Below are 22,055 nucleotides of genomic sequence, written 5' to 3'. Positions count from 1 at the left end.
CTAAACGAGAGCTCAAATTATCAATGGCTGCTGCTAGTGTTTCCAGGAACTTTTGTTGCTCACTGATTCGTTGTACCAGGCCAGGGATGGCCTATATAGCTGAGACCTCCTCCATGTCCATGGACTTGACAATCTGTTAGGATTCGTGGGTTTCATGGACCCTTGGCCCGAGTTGGAGGTTGATACTACCTGAGGGGTGGAGCCCCACAGGTCCTCATCGTCGGGAGGTGAGGTCAGCTGCAGCAGGGGACACGACTTTAGTTCCATAGAGCGAGAATGTCCTGCGTCACTGCCATAGGACCATAGGTACCTGCGCTGAGATTTATTGTGAGGCGTCCCGAGCAGCGGGGTGAAGAGGTACAGTGCAGGGGAGTCAAGGTACTGAGGTAGGACAGGAGCTACAAGTGCCGAAATGGAACTTCAAGACTGAGGAGCCCTAGGCAGGCCCCGAGGAGCGGGGAGTGTGGAAACAGGCTCTTCTGAAGGAGTGATGCTGTTGCGTTCATGCCTCTGCTCGCCCTCGCTCCACCCTCTTTAACTTGGGAGCAACTCCCTTCGGCTCTGATGGACAGATGCAGCCACGGCTTCTACCTGGGTCTTGGTCCCGGTGTCCCCGGGCTGGCTTGATGCTACGGATCCGCCATGTTCCTGATGACGTAAGGGTGCGTGCACGCGCTCCGGACTTTGTACCAGCAAGGGCGCGGACCTCGGGGGCATCCCCCCATAGTGACGTCATCCATTTTTACTTTAAAAGGTCTTTGTTTGCTAACCTCTAACAAGTTAGCATGGAACTCCAACAGGACTTGCTTCGGCAGTCCATGATACTTGCAACAACGATCCGAGTCAGCGAGGGGAATCCTTCTCCACTGCTCGGTCTTTTCAAACTTACCAGGACCACGGGGGCTCCGTTCTCTTTTCTTGATTTCAGATTGCCAAGACGGGATCCGGTACTCGCTCCTCGAGGGCCTACGTCCCTGAATACTCAGAAGACTCCTCATTGCCTGGAAGCGATCGCAGACGTGAAGACAGTGAGTTCCATTGTAGAAAGGAATCGGTACTTGCTCCACGAGGGCCTACATTTCTATAGCTCTGAAGACTCCCTTCCGTCCAAGACGTTATCGCAGGTACAGGAGATCGTGAGTTACATTGGCAAGATTGCAGATAGGAACCAGTACTCGCTCCACGAGGACTCATGTTCCTAGAATCCTTTACAGACTCTCTTCTACTCTAGAAGCCATTTCTTATACAGCTATTGTGAGTGTACAATCTTGTATCCAGTATATCCTGTCTACTCACTACTTCTAGTCTCTCTCTACAGCTCAGCAACCCAGAGATTATATTCCAGTATCAGAAGGACTTCAGCCCTGCTGGACACATCAACTCACTACTGCCACCACTGGTAGTTCAGCTTCCAGCTTAATAAAGAACTATTTGTGTTTATTTCATATTCTAGCCTAGCTGGTGGTTCCTCTCAGGATCTCCTCCTGGGGGCGCTGTCATCTGCCATCGGCCCAGGGATTCACCATTTCCTCCAAGTGGTCATTCCTTACACTACTGTCACTCTGTGGGAGCCAACCACTACCAACCACTAACACCGCTTGTGGAAGTATTATATAGATAGCTACCTTCTCTTTCTATGGGACTTGCCAGCAGCCTATATATAACAGATTGCTACTCCATAGCGGAGGCATGATAGATTGCTATCTCAATAGCAAAGTACAATATACCTATTGTTAGCTCCTCTCCTCAAAGAGTATCATTGAACAGATTGCCAACTCCTCTTCCCTGGGGAGTTGAGCCATAACAGATTGCTACCTCCTTCCATTACAGGAGCATCTAACAGCAGTTTGCTACCAGATTACTAACTCCGCCCTCCTGGCAGGGTAAGCACTACAGATAGCTAACTCCTCCCCCTTTCAGGAGGAAAGCAGAACAGATTTCTAACTCCACCCTCCTGGCGGGGTGAGTGATAACAGATTACTAACTCCTCCCCTCTGGAGGAGGAGAGCGTAACAGATGCAGAGACAGCGTGGCAACAGAGTCTCTGGTGTGATGACGTAGGGGCTGCCCCGAGGAACAGGGAAGCGAAGAGTCAAGTCTCTGATGTTGTGACGTAGGCTGCTCTGAGGAGCGGGGAAGCATAGAGTAAAGTCTCTGATGTAGTGATGTAGGCTGCCCCGAGAAGCAGGGAAGTGTAGAGTAAAGCCACTGGTGAAAAGGCGTTGAGACTGCCCCAAGGAGTGGGGAAGTGTAGAATCAAGTCACCAATAAGGTGACATAGAGGCTGCCCCAGAAAGCAGGGAAGCATAGAGTCCAAGTTTCCGGTGTGGTAAGGTGGAGACTTCCCCGAGGAGCGAGGAAGCGTAGAGATGGGATCTCTGATAGACAGTGGTTGAGGCAACCCTGAGGAGCAGAGAAGCGAGCAGGCAGGAACTCTGGAGAGGAGGCAACAATACAGAATTAGAAGCCAAATGTCTGATCTGGATTCTTTCTTGGACAGAGACAGATAACTTTGAACAAGCCCGACTCAGGCCGAGTTTCGCCCTCTTACAATGGGGCTGCATCAGGGGCTATAACATACAAATAAATAAAACATACTAATAAATAGAAATCATAAAAACATAATTTTAAAATAGACATATATAATGGTAACATTTATATATGTGGTGTAACATATAAACTTGAAACATGATATGTATCTGGGAAAGTGTTGATTGTTATCAATGAGAATGGTTGTGCTGTGATTTGTCAGGTCCAATATAGTGGTATTCATCTGCACTTTCCATTATAGTAATACTCTTTTAACAGGATTGGTCTAAGGTAGTTTTTTTGAGTAATCATGCACAAGCTTAATAATAGATACCACTAAACACCCAAATAGTTTTTTTACGGTATGTTATTTTATTATTGTTATTTTTTAGTAATTTTTTATTTCTCAACATTTTTTACAGTATTGGAGAGCGTTGGTTTTTGAATCACACTGCTGCACAAGATATTAACAATCTACCAGAGGTACATATATTTTGTAAGACATTTAATAGTCACACACAAACCAATTTTTATATAGATTTTATTACTTTTTAAATCTTGTTTCTATTAACGTATTACAAACCAATTGATGTACAATCATATTTTCCAACCCGGACACTCAGAAATCTCAAAATGAAAAAGCTGAGGTAAAGGCAATACATTCTCAGCCTGAGTTGGGCTTGTTCAAAGTTATTTGTCTCTGTCCAATAAAGAATCCAGATCGGACATTTGGCTTCTAATTCTGTATTGTTGCTTCCACGGCTTGGTTTGATAGCCTCCCTTGCTGTTTCATCAGTCCATCATTCTGGAGAGGAGCACAGGAGCTACCCCGAGGAGTGGGGAAGCCTGGAGACCAGGTCTCCCAAAGGAAGCATAAGCAGGCCCCCGAGGAATGGGTACCCGAGTCAGAGTCCAGATCAGCAGGTGGAGATGCAAGGCAGGAACCACGGGTCCAGAGAAGTAGGAACAAGCACCAGTGAGGCGAAATAACTCATTGCCAAGTCGGTTAGTGTAGGCCAAGGGAAGTGCATGTGATGTCATCAGTTGGGGATGCCCATGAGGTTCCCACCATTGTACCTTTCGAGTGAGGCCCGGTGGCGCGCACTCGTGCCTAGGAAGGCCCAGAGTCAATGTGTAGGTCGGCAGCATTCCAGCCGCCACGAGGAGTCTCAAGAGCCAGGAGGTACACGTCAATAGTGGCTAGCCACAGCCATGGGTTCACCTGGAAAGGAGAGCAGTGCAATACATCATGTCAGTTGGGTCGGCCGTGGCCGCCCTTGGCCGATGGTCAATACAGGACTCTTCAGCTTGGAGAAGAGATAGCTGAGGGGAGAAATGATAGAAGTGTATAAAATAATGAGAAGAGTGGAATGAGAAAATGTGAATCGGTTGTTTTTCAAAAAATACAAAAATTAAGGGACACACAATGCAGTTACTAATTTGTACATTTAAAGCTAAGAAGAGAAAATATTTTTTTAGTCAACAGATTATGCTCTGGAATTCATTTCCATGGGATGTGGTGAAAGCTGTTTATGTAACTTTGTTTAAAAATAAGTTTGGACAAGTTCCTGGATGAAAAGTTCATAAACCATTATTAAGGTGGAATTGCAGAAATCTACTGATTATCCCTGGGATAAGCAGGATGGAATCTATATACCCTTTGGGATCTTGCCAGGTACTTGTGACCTGGATTGGCCACTATTGGAAGGAGGATACTGGGTCTGATGTACCTTTGGTCTGACCCAGTATGGCAAATCTTATGTTCTTATGTTCCTAGAGGTAGATTTTAAAAGGTTGCGCGTGCGGCTCCATCTGTGCCCGCTACCCGGCCTTTCCCCGTTCCCTTCCAGGCCACTTCGATTTAGGAGCGGCATGAGAGGGAACTTCCCAACCCTCTAACCTACCCTCCCTTCCCCTTCCCCTAACCCTCCCGCCCCCTAGCCCTCACCTAGACACCCCCCCCCCAAATCTTTATCATACCTGTTGCGCGTACCGGCAGCCGGGGCTTTATGCGCATTACTGGGCCTTTTTTAAATAGGCCTGGCAGGTGCATAGGTGTTTTAAAATTTACCCCTTAATGAACAGCAACTACAATTTATCTACTTCACAAATAAACAGAAGCAGAATCCAAAACCTTAGATGTGTTAATAACAACCCATTCTGCCCCATTCTTGATTATATTTATTTTTTATTCAATTTATTGTCAGCTCTTATTCAATGCAGATAACAATAAAACATTCATAATGTTAAAGAAAGACAAAATTAAAACATTTAGTTAAAATCATAATCATGTATTCAATATAATTAGAAACTGTCCATTAATTCAAAACGTAAAGCTTTTTAGAAATAATAAATAATTCCTTTTTTCTCTTAAATCCATAAAAGAGAACCTGTGAATGAAAACAATCTATTCCTACATTTGAAACTTATAGTTCTTAAAATTTAGATCAGTCAGTTACAAAGTATGAGTTAATAAATCATTCAAATCATTTGGAACTTCACCATATTTGTAAGTTTATGAGGAACCAATGAAGGTGTTTCATATATGGACTATGTTCTCCATATCTTGCTCTTGTAATTAGCCTCACAGCAGCAATTTTACCAGTTCTTAGGCCCTCAACCTTCTTTTTGGTAATCCAAGATAAACTGAGTCGCAGTAGTCAATTTTATCTAAAGGTAATACTTTTACAACAGTTTCGTACATCATAATTCATTAACAATTTCAACATTTTTAATTGATAAAAAGAAGCCTTAACTACTGATCTTATCTGCTTCTGCAGTGTTACTGTCTAGTCTAAATATACAGATATTTAAAAATAACCACTAAAGAAACACATCAATATGATTTAAATGGAAACCATCATACCCAAAGGTAAATTACCAAAATGCACTTAGTTCTTCTTTATAATCATTTATCTCCACAATTGTAAGTTTTTGTGATGTATGTTTTTCTTTCATTTCAAAATTGCATATAAAATAACTTAACTTGAAACATGTACAGTATATTCACCACACTGATCGTACACCTAACACTAGCCAATGTTTTAGTATCTGCTTCAGGGTTGTCAGTGCAACAGTGTTTGCCACGTCTACATTGACATTGAAGGATCGCAGAATTTCTCCACCAATAAAGCAAATTTATGTAATGCATACATCATAATGAATCAAACAAATGATTGAATCAATGTGGCTCATTATATTTCCTCATTTAGGCCACACACATATGATCCAATAAGCAAATAATAATTTTGGCCTGTTCTATTTCTTCATTTAGCCATACGAAACAACAGTGTACCATCTATAAATTGAATATTGTTCCTTAAAATTCAGCAATGCAGATACATCAGCTCTACTGTCTACTTTTTCCAGAATGGACCAGCATAATTTAGCCAAATCTGTTTTTTGAAGAGCCTGAGTTTTTGAGGAAATTGATGTCTATATTAAATAAATGCTTTTCAGATTCAATGTTACTAATCATGGAATATGCCAAAAAAGTTACTGATCAATTAAATGAAATAATTTCTGAGAGTGTCAACTAATTGAAAGAATATTTTTCTGTGAAACGTTTTTACTTAGCATTGCAAGATCAACAATCATATTTGGAAAAATGTCATACCTAATGTCAAGCAAATTAAAATTCAGAAGTTTTGCCATGAAGAAGATGGAAAAAATTAATAATAATCATGTATATAGATGTTTCAAGTCTGCTAAACATTCTCCTGCTGTGCGGCATGTGACTTTTGCAGACTCATCAGATGATCAGTCTAGTGGTTCTGATGATCCAGACACCAGTGCATCTTCTTGTTCTTTTTTAGAACATGGCAGGTGTCAACGTTGGTCATGCCGCAACTTCAGAGGCCGCAGGGTTGCTGCACCACTGGAATCTAGAGACTGGGAGAAACCCATGACCAGATCACAGACTTGTCTGTCTTGTCACTGATTAATTTATCTGGTCTGCCATTACCTTCAGTGCAAGAAAAGGTACTTGGTTTTGGTTTATCTTTTGTGCCTACTGTACCTTGTGATACATTAATCGATTTTTGAATTTTTGATTCATTCGTAAGCTGCTGTTACAATTTATTTTTCAGAATCCACTATAACTACTGTTGATCACTTTATTGTATGGCCTAAGTCAAACTGATGTCCACCTGGCCCTATGGACCCCTATATAATGACATACAGGGATATTGTTATGAAAGGTCTTGAAAAAATGGAAAGGCATTTAATTTATCTTCTGACATGCCAAAGGCATTGTTCCAAATGGCTAATGATACTCTGTTGATTATCAAGCCTATAGATAAAAGGAGTGGTACAGTAGTCCAACATTGTTCACAATATCTTGCAGAAATGGAACACCAATTGTCTGATTGAAGATATTTTCTTCCTTTAGTTGAAGATCCTACTTTTGAATTACAAGAGAAGATTAGGCAAGTATTGTCATCTATTCATTGCTTAACTTCCAAGGAAGTTCAATTTTTGCAGTTTGACCATCCACATATACCGGTTATTTATGGTATATCATCCTCAAATGGCTCACTTTTGGAAGTTTTAGCATACTTTTTGTATGTTTTTTCAAAACATTAAGTTAAGAAAATAGTTTTTTTTGTACAAGATTCTACCTACGTGTTAAATAAATTACAGCAGTTTGGATGTCAATCTGATCAAGCTCTACTAGTGACCATGGACACTGAGTCATAGTACACCAATGTATCCTTGAATGAGGCTCTACAGGTGGTAACTAATGTTTTGGGACATCGTAAACATTACATCATATGATTTTATATTAGAGATAGAGCAATTGGTTTTGCTTCTTAATTATTTTTCTTTTGACAATAGTTTTTTATTCAGAAGCAAAGCATTACTATGAGGTCACCAGTTTCTCCTACTATTTCAAATTTGTTTTTAGTTCAGTCTGAGAATGATTATGTATATTCATCACCATGGTTTTCTCCTGTCAAATTTTGGTCTAGATAAGTTTATTGATGACATTTTTTTTATATGGATTGCCACTGAATCACAACTACATGATTTTCATCACTGGCTAAATTGTAGAGATTCACATCTTAAGTTTACTATGCATTTTCATTCCTTGATCATGTCTTTTTTGGATTTACAGATTGCCAATCAATCTGGAGTGCTTTTTACATCTGTTTATCACTAGCCAACAGACAGAACTAATTTACTTAGGTTTAATAGTTTTCACCCTCATTTTCTTAAGATGGGACTCCCAGTGAGGCAGTTTTTTTGAATAAGAAGACTATTTTCTACCACCCATGAATTTAAAAATCAGAAACAGATTTTGAAATCTCATTTTGAGCTATGTGGTTATCCGAGAAGAGCGATCAGTGAGGCATATTATTTAACCTTATATTCTGACTTGGATGCATTGTTACACTCTAATCAAAAGCACAGCAGACCCGTAAGCTATGTGCTTTAAAGTAATCCATGAAGGCATTGGCTGTAGCTTCTTTTTTTTGAGAAAACACTGGCATGGGTTGTCCATGCATTCGATTTTTGATGAGCTTTCTTTAATGGCATATTCAAGAGGATCAAGCATTGCAGACTGAATGGTAAGATCTGCTTTACCTCAGGAATCATTTTCATCTAATACCATGGTGTGTAATCATCAAGAATGTGGCTCCTGTGATGTCTTTATTGAAACCATCATATGGAGACAATTTGCCACAACCTTTATTAAATAAAAAAATTATTCACAAACATGATATAGATTGTAATTCAGGTAATGTTGTTTATATGATACAATGTCCATACCTTTTATTATATACAGGTCAAACAAAATGTCCAGTCAGAGTGCGATTGAGAGGATATCATATATCTACAACTATTGTACAACTTTGCTTAACTCAATATCATTGTTTTGCTTAACTACCCTGGCCTATTTTAGAAAAGGTAGCTGTATCCAGACATATAGGGGTGATGTATCTGCCTTACTGCATTTTAAGGAACAATATTGGATTTATACTTGGAACACTGTTGTTTCGTAGGGCCTAAATGAACAAATAGAATGGACCAGTATTTTTTGCTTATTTGCTTATTGGATCATATGTGTATGGACTAATTGAGGAAATATAATAAGCCACATCTATTCAATCATTTTTTGGATTCATTATGATGTATGCATTAAATGGATTTGTTTATTGGTGCAGTGAAGTGATGTCATTATGTTTATTATGGAGAAGAAATGTTGTGATCCTTCCAAGCCAATATGGATATGGCAAATGCCATTGCTCTGAAACTCCTGAAGCAGATACCGAAACACTGGCCAGAGCCAGGTGTAAGATAAAGTGTTTCAAGTTAAGTTATTTTATATGCAATTTTGAAAAAAAAATACATGTAACAAAAACTTACAGCTGTGGAGACTGATGGTTTTAAAGAAGAGCTAAGTGTATTTTGGTAATTTACCTTCAGGTATGATGGTCTCTATTTAAATCATATTGATGTGTTTCTTTAGTGGTTATATTTGATATAATTGTAATATTTTATTTTATATTCTGCCTTCCAGGTAATATAGGTATTTCACTGTGCTCAAAGGGTTCATAATCTAACAGGGTCATTTATCAAAATGCATTAGGGTGTTATTGCGCACATTAGGGCCATAACGCCTGTGATAATGCCGTAACAAATACTGCATTGTGAAATTCATATGCAAATTTAAAATTAGTGTGGGAGAGAGAGCCTGCCTCTGGGGAGTCTCACTTATATTTTAACTTTTTTCACCATGATAAGAGGGAGTATTATGACCTCAGGGTGAGTTTGTGGGGTGGGGTCTGTTTTGGAGGGCAGTTTCATATGCATGGTCATATGAACGAACAGCACAGTTACCTTCAGTGAAGATTTAATGTGATTTGGAGTGATGAAAGGTGAAAGAAGAGTAGATTTGTACCATGTTCTCTCTACCTAGCTTGATGCACTCTCTACCTAACTACAATCAAGCTAGGTAGAAAGAACATGATACAAATCTACTCTTCTTTCACCTTTCATCAAATCACATTAAATCTTCACTGGTGCTAACTGTGCTGTTGGTAAGTATGACTGTGCATGTAAAACTGCCCCCCAAAACCCACCCCACCTCACAAACCTCAACCCAAGTTACTAGTTCCCCCTCTTACAGTGGTATAAATAGTTAACTTTTTTGTGAGCCTCTACTTACTCTCTCTCTCCCTCCAACAGCCCAAACTGCCATTCGCAATAAAAACCTTTTCCGCTGGCAACGTGGCAGTGGTAGATTACTCAGTGTGTGATGTGAAAATAACATGCAGTGTGATAATGGTATTGTGCCTTCTGGTAAATACCTATGTGATGAGGTATCAGGAAAATTAGCCTAACCAAACCCCTTTTTTATTGCAGGCACTACATTTATAGCAAAATGATGAACCTAGGTCTAAATTTGTACTTGAGGCAATGGAAGGTAAAGTGACTTGCCCAGAGTCACAAGGAGTGGCAGTGGGATTAGAACACTGGTTTTGTAGCCCATTCCTCTAACCACTAAGCTATTGATTTTTTCCTTTTGAGTCTAAATATACTCCAAGATCACAGCTCTTATCCTTTAGCGGCAGAGTTACATTTTCTAACTGTAATGTGGTGCTAATAGGAACACAACCTTTATTTCCCATCTAAAGAATATTTGTTTTATTGCACATTCAAAACTAGCATATTTGCTTTCATCCACATATTAATGATCTTGCAAATTTCTGTTTGCACCACAGGGGATCACCAGCTGAATATCATCAGCATATATATGAAATTTTACACCAAGGTTCATTAAAACTATGGTCAATGGCTGCATATATATATATTAAATAAAAAACTGCCAACAAGGCAGACCCCTGTGGTACACCAGATGTAATTTTTTTTCCAAGAGGGCACACAATTAGCAAGCTTTACTTGTTGATGGCATCTATCTTTTAAAAAAGACTCAAATCACCTTAGAACAACTGATATTATCCCTAATGATCTTAACTGAATTTTCATAATATTATGACTTACAGTGTAAAACGACAAACTTACATCAAATCGAACTAATATTACTGAGGTGTGGACATCAATTTCCATACACAGTATAAATTATCAAGCAGAGATAGTTTCTGTACCATAAGGTTTCTGAATCCCATGGTGATATGAATCCAGAAACGTCACATAACTGAATGACTACTACCCACTTCACAATAAGTTTAGCTATGGTTGGTATATTTGAAATTGGCCAATAATTAGAACAATCTAAATTTTTCTTGGCAGGGTTAATTTTAGCTTTTTTTTTTAATACCACAGTACTATCCCTTCCTGCAAAGAAGTATTAATTATCATCAATATCATATTATACATTTCCTGTTTCAGTTTTTTAATTATCCAAAATGGCATGGATCAATATAACTAGAAATTGTGCAAGCTGAGATTTAAGATCACCCAATCTAAACAGTGAAAACATTGTGAATTTTGTCCATTCCATCACTACCCCCTCAGTTACTGTATCTGTTATTATCTGTAGACCATCATGTAATGATAAATGCAAATTCAACATCTTTTGTATGAAATAATTAGCAAAACATTCACAATCTGGTAATATTTCTTTGACCCATTTTGGTCCATTCAGTTGACAAATGCCTTCTGAAAATCCAGAAAGTCGTCCATGAGAGACTCTTCAGGAAATTCAAAAAACATGGGATAGGTTGTAATGTCCTGTTGTGGATTGGTAACTGATTAAAAGAAAGGAAATAAAGAGTAGGACTAAATTGTCAATTTTCCAAACGGAGAAAGATCACTAGTGGAGTATCATAGGAATCTGCACTGGGTCCTGGGCTGGTTAAGAAATTCATAAATCATCTGGAAAAGGGAACAAGGGGGTCATTTACCAGACGGATCGCACACGATAAGGGACGTTTCGCACGCGAAAAGATACCAAGATGGGGGTGGAGTCGGCCCCGGAAGAGGAGGAGTCGGGGCATCACAGGGGCCGACTCCGCAAAGACGCCACGGACGACGAAAAGGTAAGGGCCTTATCGCGTCCTATTTCGCTCCCAATAGCTACACCTTCTGTGGTGGCGCTATTGGGTGCGAAATCGGCAGTGATCACACCACAGCGGTGTGATCGCTGCCGGCTAGCGTAGGACCGCCCCCCATTTCGGCCCCCCGCCCCTCATTACCTAAAGCAGCGCTTCTCAACTGGTGTGTCGCGACACACCAGTGTGTCGCCAAGCACCGGCAGGTGTGTCGCGTGCTCCCGGTTTCTCCCGCTGCTCTTACTTCCCTGCTGCTGTTGCCACTGGGCTATCAGTACGTTCAAGCCCAGTGGGAACAGCAGTGGTGGTAGAAGAAGCACCTGCGGCTGACCTTTTTTTTTTCTTACCGCCCCCCCCCCCCCCCCCCCCCGTAACCCGGAACAGGAAGTGAGACGCGGTGCGCGGGAAGGAGAAAGAGCCATGCCGCGTGTAAAAGTAGCATCGGTGGCAGCAGCATCGGCCCCCAAGCAATCGAAGCAGCCGGTAATCGGGAAAGGAGACAGCATGAGCCTCCCGCGGCAGATGGGATTCTTCTTTCTTGGCCTGCGGGGGCTGGAGGAGGAGGCTGCTGCAGCTACCATTTGTGCTCGGGGGGGGGGGAGGAGGAAGTGAGTGAGAGAAAGGAGAGAAGCAGCCAGCCAGCTTGTGTGTGATTGAGAGAAACTGGTCAGAGAGCTGATGTGTGTGTATATGTGAGAGACAATGAAAGTGACTGCTCAGGGAGATGACTGATGTGTATGTGAGAATATGAAACATTAGTCAGGGAGGTGACTGATATATGTGTGTGTGTGAGAGAGAGAAAAGCATGGAAGTGATAAATCTGGGTATGTGAGAAAGCATGGGCGTAAGAAGCCTGGTGTTGTGGGGGGGGGGGGGGGAGGGTGTGAAAGAAAGCATGGGAGTGAGAAGCCTGATTATGTGAGAGAGAGCATGGGAGTGGGAAGCCTATGTGTGTGTGTGCATGCATGAGAGAGAGAGACTGGTTGGTAAGGTGACAGTGTGTGTGAGAGAAAGAGACTGGTGTGTGTGAATGTGAGAGAAAGAATGTGATTCAGGGAATGAGAAGCCTGTGCATGTGGAGAGCAAGCATGGAAATGAGAGAGAGACTGGTGTGTGTGTAACAGAGAGAAAGTGATAATGGAAATGAGAAGCCTGTATATGTGAAGAGAGTGAGCATCGGAGTGAGAAACCTGGGTGTGTGTGACACACCATGGGAGTGAGAAGCCTGTATATCTGAAAGAGAACATGGGAGTGGGAAGCCTCTGTGTGTGTGTGTGTGTATGCATGAAAGAGCTCAGGTGACTGGTGTGTGTTTGTGTGTGTATGTATGAGAGAAAGAAAGTGATTATTGGAATGAGAAGCCTGTGCATGTGGAGAGAACAAGCATGGGAGTTTGAGACTGGTGAGTGTGTGTGTGTGTGTGAGACAGAGAAAGTGATTATGAGAGTGAGAAGCCCATATATGTAAGTAGAACACGGTAGTGGGAAGCCTGTATGTGTGTATGGCACGAGAGAAACTGTTCAGGAAGGTGACTGGTGTGTGTGTGTCAAAGACTGTTTGGGAGATGATTGGTGTGTGAGAGACAGAAACTGGTCATGGGGGCATGACTGGTATGGTGTGTGTGTGAGAGACATGGGCACTAGGAAAGAGGACCATGAGTATAGAGCTTAGCTTCTACTGCTGCTTCTGGTGTGTGCCACGGCCTGCATGGAAGGGGAGAAGGAGAGCTGCTGGACGGGGTAAGTAAAGGTGGCCTTTTAAGTTTATTTTTCTTGATTGACTGCCATTTTAATTATTTAATATTATGTGATGAAATATTTTATTGGTGTTTGGAGAATGTTTAATAGTTTTTATCAGTTTTTAATGTTGGATGTTATTCTGTTCATAGCTGTTTTGAAACATTTATTCTGCTTATTAGTATAGTTTTACAATTATTTCTGTGTGGGGATCTATAGCTGCTTGTTAGTTCTGTTTTCCTAATAAGAGGTGTATTGGTTTTTAGGGCCTGATTTAATATTTGTAGTGTGGCTTTTCATAGATAGGGTTGCTCCTGTTTATTCCATAATACAGGTGTAACTGTGTGCGGATTAGTTTATGTGCATTACTACAGATCCTGGGTGTATGTTAGATTGGTTCTGTGTGTGTTACTGAGGTGAGATATTTTACTAGCATGTAAGCATTTGTATCAGTCTTATTTGTTGTGTTTTCTCAAGAGGACATGCATTGGTGGTAAACTGCTGTCTTTTCATAAGAAGGGCTATTGAGCCTGGAAGTAGAAGGAGTTTGAGTTGCTGTTACTGAGATGACACAAGAACCAGAATATCTTTTTTGTAGGGTGAGTTGTATGGGGAATGTCATAATTCTGCTTTACATCCATTATTGTGAGTCAGGGGGTTCCCGTGGATGCAAACTGTTCTTTTACATCTAGCCCCGTGACGATCATGGGTCAGTGTGTCACGCATGTGAGAACCATCTGTCAGGTGTGTCCCGACAGAAAAAAGGTTGAGAACCACTGACCTAAAGTATCGCAGGCCTGCGATACTTTAGAAAATGAGGCTCTTGTCAAGTGAGGTGACTAAATTTGCAGAAGACATTAAATTATTCAACATTATTAAAATAGTAGCAGATTGAACTGCAGAAGGAGCTTGTGAGACTAGAAGACTGAGGATCTGAATGGAAAATTAAGTTTAATGTGGAAAATGCAAAGTGACGCACACAGGGAAAAATAATTGCAACTACAGGTACACAATGCTGGGCTCTGTATTAGAAATCACCACCCAGGAAAAGAACCTTGGAGCCCTGGTGGTGAGTACATTAAAATCTTCAGTATGTGGCATGATAATTTATAAAATTATGTGTAGAGGTTCACTGGGAAAAACAAAAATGAAGGAAATTGAATGAAAAAGGAATAATGGTAAATATAAATGTATGGTAAGCAAGGAAAATTGAGATTACTTTTTACAGTCAATAAATGCATCCTTAAATAATTGTAAACAGTTATTTGGCAAAATCTAGTGAAATGGATCAAAATGGGTCAAAGAAATATTACCATATTGTGAATGTTTTGCTGATTATTTCATATAAAAAATGTTTGGTCCGTGTTCCCTCTCAGCCATCTCTTTTCAAAACGAGAGCCCAAACCTGTGAAACCTTTTGTAATTTTTGTTGCCCTTCCTGTACCTTTTTTAGTTTCGCTATATCCTTTTTGAGATGAGGCAATCAGAACTGCAGACATTATTCACAGTACAGTTGCACCATGGATTGACAAGGAGGCAGTATGATATTTTCCATTCCTAATATTCTCTTTGCTTTTTTTGACTACTGCTACTGTTTTAATAAAGTTGAATAATTGAAGATCTTCTGCAAATTTAATCACCTTACTTGTTCCCTTTTCCAGATCATTTATGAATTTCCTAACCAGCACAGTACCCAGTACAGATTCCTATGATATTCCACCAGTGATCTTTCTCCATCTGGACCCCAAAGAGCCCTTTATGATGCCATGCACCCACTGGCCTAGTTGCATGCCTATAATGTGCAAGGCTCAGAATACAGTGTGAAGAAGGGATAAGAAAGAAAGGGGAGATTATAGTAGAATAAAAGGAATGTAAGTGAATGATCCTCCCCCTGAAGTAACAGGTGCCAAGGGAGGGGGTAAAACACCTGAAAAAAACAAACACCTAGATCCCCAGTGACTTTGATGGACAAGAAGGTATGGGAGTGTGGGTTCACTTACCTGGTGGGAAGAGAGACAAGATCACCAGCACAAGCCCAATGCCACACCTTGGAGGCTCCTCAGACTTCTGTGAGGCTGCTCCGTATACTCCCAGATCAGAAACCCTACCACAAGGTTCAATTTAACACCTTTTCTTATAATACTAAAATGAACAGACAAACAGTGTTAACACATTGGGGAGGTGCCAGAATAAATTAACTGGTGCATCAGTGGAAGGCGCCATTTTGCTGTATGGCAATGTATGATATTGTCGTACAGCAAAGTAGTGCTGTCCACAGAGGAGGAGGTGCCAGAGTTAACAACATGAAAAATCTCTAATGATTGATTCAATGCACTTTCAATTTTAGGCCTTATTAACTACGCCACGGTAAAAAAATGTGAGCTATTGTGCATTATAGCAGTTAACACATGCGTGATAAAAAAATAGGCATGGTTAAGAAATAGCATGTTCTGTGGCAAAATAACACAACATGTGATATGAAATTATGTTGCTCAGAATATTATTGCATTGCATGATATTTTAATGTGCCACATGTAATTTTATCGCATTCCATATTAGTTTGCGCATTGTGCAATCATTTTTTTTTGTTTATACAAATCAGCTTCCTGCAGCTGTTTCTATGAAGGTGTGTCAAGCATTGGTGGTGAAAAGAGTAAGGTGTGTGGTTAGGTGTGTGGTTAGAAGTGAGAATTTTCACTACGATTACCTAAGGGATTTGTCTGTCATTTGTTTCTTCAGTGTTTTCATTACCCATTGTCTATTGTCTTTTTCTGTGTGTAAATGAGTGTGAGAGTTTGTGTTTTATTTGCCTTGTTTGTCTGTCTGGTGTTTTTTGTTTAAAGAGTGGAACAGAGGAGTTTGTGGCCAGGTGCCAAGGCCAGGAGCAAATTCTACCATCTAGTAAGAAACATCACTTGGATACTACATCTAAAGGCTTTCACTACAGCAAGTGCTGCAAATATTAATTCAGCCAGGCCTGTCCTTGCTGAAGAGTCCCTGTGCCGGCTAGATGGGAGAGTGGCCGCCTGCCCTATCTTGGCTGAAGAGACCCTGTGCCGGCTAGATGGGAGAGTGGCCGCCTGTCCTGTCCTGGTTGAAGAGTTCCTGTGCTGGCTAGATGGGAGAGTGGCCGCCTGCCCTATCCTGGCTGAAGAGTCCCTGTGCCGGCTAGATGGGAGAGTGGCCGCCTGTCCTGTCCTGGTTGAAGAGTTCCTGTGCCGGCTAGATGGGAGAGTGGCCGCCTGTCCTGTCCTGGTTGAAGAGTTCCTGTGCTGGCTAGATGGGAGAGTGGCCGCCTGCCCTATCTTGGCTGAAGAGACCCTGTGCCGGCTAGATGGGAGAGTGGCCGCCTGCCCTGTCCTGGCTGAAGTGTCCCTGTGCCGGCTAGATGGGAGAGTGGCCGCCTGTTCTGGCTGAAGGGTCTCTGTGCTGGGCTGTTGATCTGGATGGCCTTGGGTCCACAGTCATCATCCTCCTGCCTCCATTCTGTGGTCTCCACTCACTCTTCCATATTCTTGCTTCTATTCAGCTGTATCCAGTCATCGTCCTTCTGCCTTCATTCAGCTGTCTCCAGTTACTGTCCTCTTTCTTTCATGCTTCTTTCTCCACTATGCTCTCCCCGTCTTCCTGCTTCCATTCACCTTTGCTTCCTAGCCATCTTAGTGCATTTTCTCAACGTGGACTGTCTGGGCCTTTGAAAGACTTAGCTGCCTGGCCCACTTTCAGTGCACTTTCTCAACATGGACTGTCCGGACCCTTTCTTTGAATTAAAAGATTTTTGTTACTTCTGCTGTTCCATTTCTGCTTAATTGTTGACATTGGGTTGCCTCTTCCCCTTTCTGTGTTCTTTGCCATAATCTGTGCTCTTTGCAGTAATCTGCACTTTGTATAAGGATAAGATGACTTCTCTGCAAATGAACTTTAGCCATTTCTGACAGTGATTGTTGCTGTATCATACAAATATTATACATGTTCTGTTAATATATATTATGTCCTGTAATATATCTTGTGATTAGGAAAGATGCATTAATAACATAATTTGTGTGACTACGTCCTCTTGCAATAAAGCAGTCACTTTGTTCAAACTTTAAAACTGTTGTTGTTATGGGATAGATGGTGATGTCCTTTCGTGGATTACAAACTGGCTAAAAGACAGGAAACAGAGACTAGGATTAAATTGGCAATTTTCTCAGTGAAGGGGGGTGGGCAGTAGAGTGTCTCAGGGATCTGTACTAGGACCCGTGCATTTCAATATATTTATAAATGATCTGGAAAGGAATTCGACGAGTGAGGTAATCAAATTTGAAGATGATAAAAAATTATTCAGAGTAGTTAAATCACAAGCGGATTGTGATAAATTGCAGGAGGAACTTGTGAGATTGGAAAATTGGGCATCCAAATGGCAGATGAAATTTAATGTGGATAAGTGCAAGGTGATGCATATAGGGAAAAATAACCCATGCTATAATTACACAATGTTGGTTTCCATATTAGGTGCTACAACCCAAGAAAGAGATCTAGGTGTCATAGTGGATAACACATTGAAATCGTCGGTTCAGTGTGCTGTGGCAGACAAAAAGCAAACATAATGTTGGGAATTATTAGAAAGGGAATGGTGAATAAAACAGAAAATGTCATAATGTCTCTATATCGCTCCATGGTGAGACCACATCTTGAATACTGTGTACAATTCTGGTCACCACATCTCAAAAAAGAGATGGTACAGAAAAGGGTGACCAAAATGATAAAGGGGATGGTGGAACAGCTATCCGATGAGGAAAGACTAATAAAGTTAGGACTGAGGGGGGATATGATAGAGGTGTTTAAAATCATGAGAGGTCTAGAACGAGTAAATGTGAATCGGTTATTTCTTTTTTTCAGATAATAGAAGGACTAGGGGACACTCCATGTAGTTAGCATGTAGCACATTTAAAACTAATTGGAGAAAGTTCTGTTTCACTCAATGCACAATTAAACTCTGGAATTTGTTGCCAGGGGATGTGGTTAGTGCAGTTAGTGTAGTTGGGTTTAAAAAAGGTTTGGATAAGTTCTTGGAAGAGAAGTCCATTACCTGCTATTAATCAAGTTGACTTAGAAAATAGCCACTGCTATTACTAACATCAGTAGCATAGGATAGATTTAGTTTTTGGGTACTTACCAGGTACTTATAGCCTGGATTGGCCACTGTTGGAAACAGGATGCTGGGTTTGATGGACCCTTGGTCTGACCCAGTATGGCATGTTCTTATGTTCTTATATTATGTTAATTTCCTGAAAAGTATTAAGGCTAGAAATGTTGGAAGGATTCTGACCAAATTGACCTTGCATACAAGACTGGCATTCAGCATCTTGAAAGGGCAACTCTTAAATGCATGATCATTTGAGCAAGGCATGCAAAGTGAAATCAAAGAGTAAGTTATGTAGGGAAGGCACCTACAGCTGAACAGTACACATTTTGCTTCTGTGCATCTCAAATGTTTGTAGTTGCCTGCTCCAGAGAGCATACCTTTTGATTTCACTTAGTCATATGGTCTTGTATGCAAGATGAGTATTATCTTGCAAGTGTTGACCTCCGTATTCCCGGTTAGTGTGCTGCAGCACAAATGCAAATAGATGTGCATTCGTTTATCACGAATTAGGCAATTTCAACGAAATTGCCTAATTCGTGATAAACGAATGCACATCTCTAATAATGTCACCTGTGCATGTCACATGCAGTCCAACCAGCAGAGGGGCACAGGAACTGCAGGAAATTCAACCATGTTCTTGGGATGCAGCATGATGTCGGAGGCTATGCTGGAGGTGCTTCAGACTAGAGGTGAAGGTTGTTACAAGTCTATAGTTCCCAGAATATGTGAGAACTGTGCCATTGGATAGAAACCCCTCTTCAATGTCAGCTAATCCTGCCTTTCAGTAGTGAAAGTTATGCTAGTAATTAGTATGAGTGCATCTGCATACAGCTCATATCATTTGATGCACACAAAAGGAAAATGAGGCTTGTGATATTCCCCTGGCAACCCCAACAGTTTTTGGAATGAACCCGAAACCATAGAATGCAGCCCTGGTATGAAATGAGATCTTTCAGAAACAGAATCCAGGCCAACTTTGAGGTCTTCATTTAATTCCATTATGGCTTATGAGCTCAAATGGCAACTCCTGACCATGTGGTACTCTGATATACCCAACAATGTCGTGCAGGGTTGAAAGCTGCACTCCCTGCTGAGCTTGTGTGGCCTCCTGCATGGCAGGCCTTGACATGGGCCCTTCCAGTCTAAATGTTGTAGATGCTGCTATGCCCTCAGTGCTAGTACTTCTCTAGGTGACATTTCAGCTTCCCTTCCCTCTTGGTGCTACTGATGAGCTGCCTGAAGCATCCAGTGTGCCAATGCCAGTAAATTATACCCTAGCATTTTGGTTCATGGAGGGCAGGAATGCTAATAAAGACTTTTTTATAGATGCAGCAGGCTTTGGTAGGTGTGTCAGAGTGGAGGCCTAAAACTATTGCACGATAATACCCGCTATCACGCGATTTTTAAAAAAAAACTTCCATAATGCGTGTTATTTTATCCTGTGACATAAAGGGTACCTTAATTTACATACATTTATTTTATTTGCATACTCATTTGCAAAAATTACTGTTTCCACTCATTACATTATTTAACATGCAATATTCATGTTTATCATGCAACATTCCTCTTTTAACACATGATAAAGCCCTAATGCAGCTTGGTAAATCTCCTTATTAGTTTATTTCATGGACCTCTTTGTCTCCCTACATTGCTGCCTATACAATTGCATGGAAGACATATATTGCTGTTTACTGTATCATCCCTATGTTTCCTCCATTTCTTTTCTAGTTTTCTTAACACTTACTTCTGTTCCATGAAGGTGGCAGTATACCAATCTGCCTTTCTACATTTGCATTGAGAAAAAAAATTCATTTTGGGTCAACTTTATTGTATGCAACACCTAAAGAATTATACAAGGTTCGACATAGATCTCTAGCTTCATCTCCTGAGAATTTATGAGCATGGAAGAATCCCATTCCTCTGCAAATTTCCTTAGATCTACAGTTAGATGAAGTTTTATTTTGTACATCAGTTAAACACTGTGGGGTAGATTTTCAAAGGGTTGGGCGTGTAAGATACGCGTGCAACCCCCGAAAACCTACCCCTTCCTCCTCCTGTGTGCGCAGAGCCTATCTTGCATAGGCTTGGTGGCGCATGCAAGTCCTGGGACGCACGTAAGTCCCAGGGCTTGAAAAAATGGGTGTTCCGGGGGCGGGGCCATGGGCGGGGGGCCGGCCCAGGGGCAGGACCGAGGCCTCCGGAACAGCCACCGGGCCGGGGGATGGAGAGCCGGTGCGCATAAGTTATGCCTGCCCGGAGGCAGGCATAACTTCTTCAATAAAGGTCGAGGGGGGGTTTAGTTAGGACTGGGGGTCGGGTTAGATAGGGGAAGGGAGGGGGAAGGTGTGGGGGCAGTGGAGGGAACGGAGGCAGGCTGCTCGGCTCGGCACGTGCAGGTTGCACAATTCTGCACCCCTCTGCGTGTGCCGACCCTGGATTTTATAACATGCGCGTGGCAGCATGCGCATGTTATAAAATTGGGCGTAGATTTGTTCCCGCCGGGTTGCGTGAACAAATCTACGCATGCGCGTATGTTATAAAATCTGGCCCAGACTGATCAAATACTTGTAATTCAATAAAAAAAATAATCAGACCATAGGAATTCCGAACCTGAGGGCTAGTATAATACTCTTTCCATCACACTTTGTAAAACAAAAGATCTAGTATATGCCCAGCCCTATATGTCAGTACTTGAATATCTTGTACAAAATCCAATGACAACATATGCTGAAACAACTCATTAGTATAACTTGAATTTACATTCTCAACATGTATGTTGAAATCCCTAACAATCATCAATTTATTATATTGTAAATGTAAAGTGGCTATTTGTTCAACGAGCCATGTAAGATAGAAAATGGTCGCTCCAAGTGAAGAATATATTAAACAAATAGTTGAGGACTCAGACTCTTAATTCACTCTATTAACATTCATAGTAACAAAGTAACATAGTATTGACAGCAAAAAAAGACCAAATGATCCATCTGGTCTGCTCAGCAAGTTTCCTAAGTTAGCAACTGCTGCTTCATGCAGGTTACCCCCATGTTTCTCTTAAGGATAGTAACTGCTGCTTTGTACATATTACTTCCATTTTTCTGTTAAGGATAGTAACTGCCACTCTGTATAGGTTACCTCTTATATATTAACCAAGCAACATTTTTACTAGGTGAGGAGCCTTCTTGAAAATTGAGACAATGCTGCTTGTCGTGCTTTCCTTTTAAACTAGTCCATAGAAGTAATCCGTTCTTTTCCCCTTATATTTGTGTATTAGTACCCCAGACTGTAAAAGTCAGAGCTTGTGTTGGTTGATTTCTGAATCCAGTTCTCCTTTTTCCCCCACAATGTCAAAGTGGAGAACAATGTCAAAGCGGAGAATATTTGCGACAAAAGCATCAAGGCTTATTGGTTAAGAGTGGTAATGCCTAGGGATGTGCAGCAGGGACAGATTTGTCTGATTCGGTTTTCGTATTCGTCGGGACCCAGATCTGTTACATCCGTTTTCGGGGGACCCCGATTCGTCCATTAGTGACATATGGTATTCGTTTCCCATCAATCTTGCAAGCAATAATCTTTTCCAAACTAGATTATTGCAACTCATTACTATTAGGCCTCCCAGCTTCTTACACCAAACCTTTACAAATGGTT

General features: G+C 41.2%; 1 protein-coding gene across 1 annotated transcript in view; it reads left to right on the top strand.

Annotated features, from left to right (window-relative positions):
- Positions 1 to 22,055, top strand: part of LOC115100796 (potassium/sodium hyperpolarization-activated cyclic nucleotide-gated channel 1-like) — a 315,046-nt gene that overhangs the window by 29,433 nt on the left and 263,558 nt on the right. The gene's annotated exons all lie outside the window — the stretch shown is intronic.

This window comes from Rhinatrema bivittatum, chromosome 1 (genome assembly GCF_901001135.1).
Source record: "Rhinatrema bivittatum chromosome 1, aRhiBiv1.1, whole genome shotgun sequence".
NCBI lineage: Eukaryota > Metazoa > Chordata > Amphibia > Gymnophiona > Rhinatrematidae > Rhinatrema > Rhinatrema bivittatum.
The sequence above is the reverse complement of the archived record's forward strand: the minus strand, read 5'-3'. Positions and strand labels throughout refer to the sequence as shown.